Genomic DNA, 6000 nt, shown 5'->3' on the forward strand with positions numbered 1-6000 from the left:
CATTTGCATCTTTAATGACATAAATACATACGTGACTATTACTAATAATACCTTGTCAGGGTTCGTGATGTATCGTCCGTTCATTCTCATGAACTCGCACACGTAGAACCCACATAGGACCGATCCGGGTGGTTGCTTGTGGCACTACATAACGGGTGAAAGGGAAATGTGCCCTTGGGCCATTTCTAAGTATTTTGGTGATTGAGTGCCAACACAAGTGCTTAAATGTGAATCTATGCCCATGGATGAACAAAGTGCAAATCAAGAGTAAAGGTATGTTTCTAAGTCTTAGTACATTGGTTTTGTGTACTAATATACTTGTCTAAGTATCAGAAACAGAAAGAAGAAGAAAAGAGAAGAGTTGGCTGTGTACAGCCAAGAGGCTGTTTCGGTCTGGGGCACCGGACTGTCCGGTGGTGCACCGGACAGTGTCCGGTGCGCCAGGCTGGCTCGAGCGAACTGGCCGCTCTCGGGAATTCGCCGACGACGTACGGCTAAAATTCACCGGACTGTCCGGTGTGCACCGGAATGTCCGGTGAGCCAACGGTCGGCCGGGCCAACGGTCGGCCGCGGAATCTGTGCGCGACACGTGGCCGGGCCAACGGTCGGAAGGGGGCACCGGACTGTCCGGTGTGCACCGGACATGTCCGGTGCGCCAACGGCTCCCAGATCTGCAACGGTCGGCTGCGCCATTTTAGGAAGGAGATCGGGCACCGGACAGTGTCCGGTGTGCACCGGACTGTCCGGTGCGCCCGATGACAGAAGGCAAGATCAGCCTTCTAGAATTGCTCTCAACGGCTCCTAGCTGCCTTGGGGCTATAAAAGGGACCCCTAGGCGCATGGAGGAGTACACCAAGCAACCTTAGAGCATTCTTGATCATCCACACTCAGTCTTTGCGCATTCGTTTGTCATTCTCAGTGATTCGAGCTCCGTTCTAGTGAGAACTTTGAGATAGTCTTTTGAGCTCGATTCTTGGCCGTGTGTGTGCGCATTTTGCTGTGGATTTGTGTGTGTTGCTTCCCTTCCTTACTCCGTGATTCTTTGTGAACATCAAAAGTGTAAGGGCGAGAGGCTCCAAGTTGTGGAGATTCCTCACGAACGGGATAAGAAAAGAAAAGCATAACACTGTGGTATTCAAGTTGATCATTGGATCACTTGAGAGGAGTTGAGTGCAACTCTCGTCCGTTGGGACGCCACAACGTGGAGTAGGCAAGTTTTGTACTTGGCCGAACCACGGGATAAATCACTGTGTCTTCTCTGTGTTGAATTCTTTGTGATTATCGTATTGTGCAAGACCTTCTCTCTAGCCACTTGGCGATTATTGCGCTAACACTTAACAAGTTTTTGTGGCTATAAGTTTAAGTTTCACAGGATCACCTATTCACCCCCCCTCTAGGTGCTCTCAATTGGTATCAGAGCCGTTCTCTTCACAAAGGGACTAACCGCCCGAAGAGATGGATCCTAAAGGGAAGGGAATCGTGATCAACGACAAGGAGAAGGAGTCCTTCGTCAACGAGCCAAGGGATGACAAGTCCAACGACTCGGGCTCGGGCCACAGACGCAAAGATGGGAAGAAGAAGAAGACAAGACGCATCAAGGAGATCGTCTACTACGACAGCGATGAGTCTACTTCCTCCCAAAAGGACGACGACCACAACGAATACGAGAGAAAGAAACCGGTCAATTCGAACTTTTCTTTTGATTACTCTCGTATTCCTCAAAGTACTAATGCTCATTTATTATCTATTCCACTTGGTAAACCTCCTCATTTTGATGGAGAGGACTACGGATTTTGGAGTCACAAAATGCGTAGTCACTTGTTCTCTCTCCATCCTAGCATATGGGAGATTGTAGAAAGTGGAATGCACTTTGATAGTACGGATAGTCCCATGTTTATTAATGAACAGATTCATAAAAATGCACAAGCTACTACTGTGTTGCTAGCCTCTTTGTGCAGGGACGAGTACCATAAGGTGAGCGGCTTGGACAATGCCAAGCAGATCTGGGACACCCTCAAGATCTCTCATGAGGGGAATGATGTCACCTTACTCACCAAGATGGAGTTGGTGGAGGGCGAGCTTGGACGGTTCGCAATGATAAGGGGTGAGGAGCCAACTCAAACATACAACCGGCTCAAGACCCTTATCAACAAAATAAGGAGCTACGGAAGCACGCGATGGACGGATCACGACGTCGTCCGCCTAATGCTAAGGTCCTTTACCGTTCTTGATCCTCATTTGGTGAACAATATTCGTGAAAATCCTAGGTACACCAAGATGTCGCCCGAAGAAGTACTTGGGAAATTCGTTAGCGGGCGAATGATGATCAAGGAGGCAAGATACGTGGACGACGCCTTGAATGGTCCGATCAACGAGCCGCAACCCCTTGCTCTCAAGGCAACGAGGAGCAAGGAGGCGCTACCGAGCAAGGTGGCGCAAGTTGAGGCGGTCGGGCTAAATAATGAGGAGATGGCCCTCATCATTAAGCGCTTCAAGACGGCGCTTAAAGGTCGCAAGGGACAGCCAAGCTAGACCAAAGCCAAGGGGAAGCGCTCGTGCTTCAAATGCGGTAAGATTGGTCATTTTATTGCTAACTGTCCCGACAATGATAGTGACCAGGAACACGGGAGCAAGAGGGAAAGGAAGAAGCATTACAAGAAGGCCAAGGGAGAGGCACATATCGGAAAGGAGTGGGATTTGGATTGCTCCTCCTCCGACTCCGACAATGAAGGACTCGCCGCCACTGCCTTCAACAAGTCATCCCTCTTCCCCAACGAGCGTCACACATGCCTTATGGCAAGGGAGAAGAAGGTAAGTAATCAAAACAATGTCACTTATGATTCTTCTAGTGATGATGAGTCTAGTGATGAAGAAATAGATTACTCTAGTTTGTTCAAGGGATTGGATAGAACTAAAGTAGATAAGATTAATGAATTGATTGATGCCTTGAATGAAAAGGATAGACTCTTAGAAAAACAAGAGGATCTTTTATATGAAGAACATGACAAATTTGTAGAGGCACAAAAATCTTATGCTTTAGAAGTTAAAAGAAATGAAGTGCTTTCTAGTGAATTATCTTCTTGTCATGAAACCATTGCTACTTTAAAAGGTGTTAATAATGATTTAAATGCTAAACTAGAAATGGCTAGTAAATCTAACTCTTGTGTAGAACATGTTTGCACTAGGTGTAAAGATTTTAATTTTGATACTTGTAGTGAACACCTAGTTTCAATTTCTAAATTGAATGATGAAGTGGCTAGTCTTAATGCCCAACTTAAGACTAGCAAAAGCGAATTTGATAAATTAAAATTTGCAAGGGATGCCTATACGATTGGTAGACATCCCTCAATTAAGGATGGACTTGGCTTCAAGAGGGAAGCCAAGAACTTAACAAGCCATAAGGCTCCCATTCCCGCCAAGGAGAAAGGGAAGGCCCCTATGGCTGGTAGTGCTAAAAAGAACCATGCTTTTATGTATCATGATAAGAGACATACTAGAAATGCAAATAGAAGTTATAATGTTTTTGATTCATATGTTTATGATTCTCATGACATGTTTGCTTCTAGTTCTTTCTATGTGCATGATAGAAATGTTGGTAGGAGAAATGTTGTTCATAATATGCCTAGGAGAAATGTTGTTAATGTTCCTAGGAAAGTTAATGAACCTTCTACAATATATCATGCTTTGAATACTTCCTTTGCAATTTGTAGAAAGGATAGAAAGGTGATTGCTAGGAAGTTAGGGGCAAAATGCAAGGGTGATAAAACTTGCATTTGGATCCCTAAGGAAATTGTGACTAACCTTGTAGGACCCAACAAGAGTTGGGTACCTAAGTCCCAAGCCTAAATTTGCCTTGCAGGTTTATGCATCCGGGGGTTCAAGCTGGATTATCGACATCGGATGCACAAACCATATGACGGGGGAGAAGAAGATGTTCACCTCCTACGTCAAGAATAAGGATTCCCAAGATTCAATAATATTCGGTGATGGGAATCAAGGAAAAGTAAAAGGGTTAGGTAAAATTGCAATCTCAAATGAGCACTCTATCTCTAATGCGTTTTTAGTAGAGTCTCTTGGATATAATTTGCTATCTGTTAGTCAATTATGCAATATGGGATATAACTGTTTGTTTACAAATATAGATGTGTCTGTCTTTAGAAGATGTGATGGTTCACTAGCTTTTAAGGGTATTCTAGACAGCAAGCTTTACTTAGTTGATTTTGCAAAAGAAGAGGCCGGTCTAGATGCATGCTTAATGGCTAAGACTTGCATGGGCTGGCTGTGGCATCGCCGCTTAGCACATGTGGGGATGAAGAACCTCCACAAGCTTCTAAAGGGAGAACACGTGATAGGTCTAACCAATGTTCATTTCGAAAAAGATAGACCTTGTGCAGCTTGTCAAGCAGGGAAACAGGTGGGAAGCTCTCATCACACCAAAAATGTGATGACAACATTAAGACCCCTGGAGCTGCTACATATGGACCTCTTCGGACCCGTCGCCTATCTGAGCATAGGAGGAAGTAAGTATGGTGTAGTTATCGTTGATGACTTTTCCCGCTTCACTTGGGTGTTCTTTTTGCAGGATAAGTCTGAAACCCAAGGGACCCTCAAGCGCTTCCTCAGGAGAGCTCAAAATGAGTTTGAGCTCAAGGTGAAGAAGATTAGGAGCGACAACGGGTCCGAGTTCAAGAACCTTCAAGTGGAGGAGTTCCTTGAGGAGGAAGGGATCAAGCACGAGTTCTCCGCTCCCTACACACCACAGCAAAATGGTGTGGTAGAGAGGAAGAACAGGACGCTAATCGATATGGCGAGGACGATGCTTGGAGAATTCAAGACCCCCGAGTGTTTCTGGTCGGAAGCCGTGAACACGGCTTGCCACGCCATCAACAGGGTCTACCTTCATCGCCTCCTCAAGAAGACTTCGTATGAGCTACTAACCGGTAACAAACCCAATGTATCTTACTTTCGTGTATTTGGGAGCAAGTGCTACATTCTAGTAAAGAAGGGTAGAAATTCTAAGTTTGCTCCCAAAGCTGTAGAAGGGTTTTTGTTAGGTTATGACTCAAATACAAAGGCGTATAGAGTCTTCAACAAATCATCGGGTTTGGTTGAAGTCTCTAGCGACGTTGTATTTGATGAGACTAATGGCTCTCCAAGAGAGCAAGTTGTTGATTGTGATGATGTAGATGAAGAAGACGTTCCAACGGCCGCTATGCGCACCATGGCGATTGGTGATGTGCGACCACAGGAACAATTGGAGCAAGAACAACCTTCTTCCTCAACAATGGTGCATTCCCCAACTCAAAACGATGAACAGGTTCATCAAGAGGAGTGTGATCAAGGGGGAGCACAAGATGATCATGTGATGGAGGAAGAAGCACAACCGGCACCTCCAACCCAAGTTCGAGCGATGATTCAAAGGGATCATCCCGTCGACCAAATTATGGGTGATATTAGCAAGGGAGTAACTACTCGATCTCGATTAGTTAATTTTTGTGAGCATTACTCTTTTGTCTCCTCTATTGAGCCTTTCAGGGTAGAAGAGGCCTTGCTAGATCCGGACTGGGTATTAGCCATGCAGGAGGAACTCAACAACTTCAAGCGCAATGAAGTTTGGACACTGGTGCCTCGTCCCAAGCAAAACGTTGTGGGAACCAAGTGGGTATTCCGCAACAAACAGGACGAGCACGGGGTGGTGACGAGGAACAAGGCTCGACTTGTGGCAAAAGGTTATGCCCAAGTCGCAGGTTTGGACTTTGAGGAGACGTTTGCTCCTGTGGCTAGGCTAGAATCAATTCGTATCTTGCTAGCATATGCCGCTCACCATTCTTTCAGGTTGTTCCAAATGGATGTGAAGAGCGCTTTCCTCAACGGGCCAATCAAGGAGGAGGTGTACGTGGAGCAACCCCCTGGCTTCGAGGATGAACGGTACCCCGACCACGTGTGTAAGCTCTCTAAGGCGCTCTATGGACTTAAGCAAGCCCCAAGAGCATGGTATGA

This window comes from Zea mays, chromosome 2 (assembly GCF_902167145.1).
Source record: "Zea mays cultivar B73 chromosome 2, Zm-B73-REFERENCE-NAM-5.0, whole genome shotgun sequence".
NCBI lineage: Eukaryota > Viridiplantae > Streptophyta > Magnoliopsida > Poales > Poaceae > Zea > Zea mays.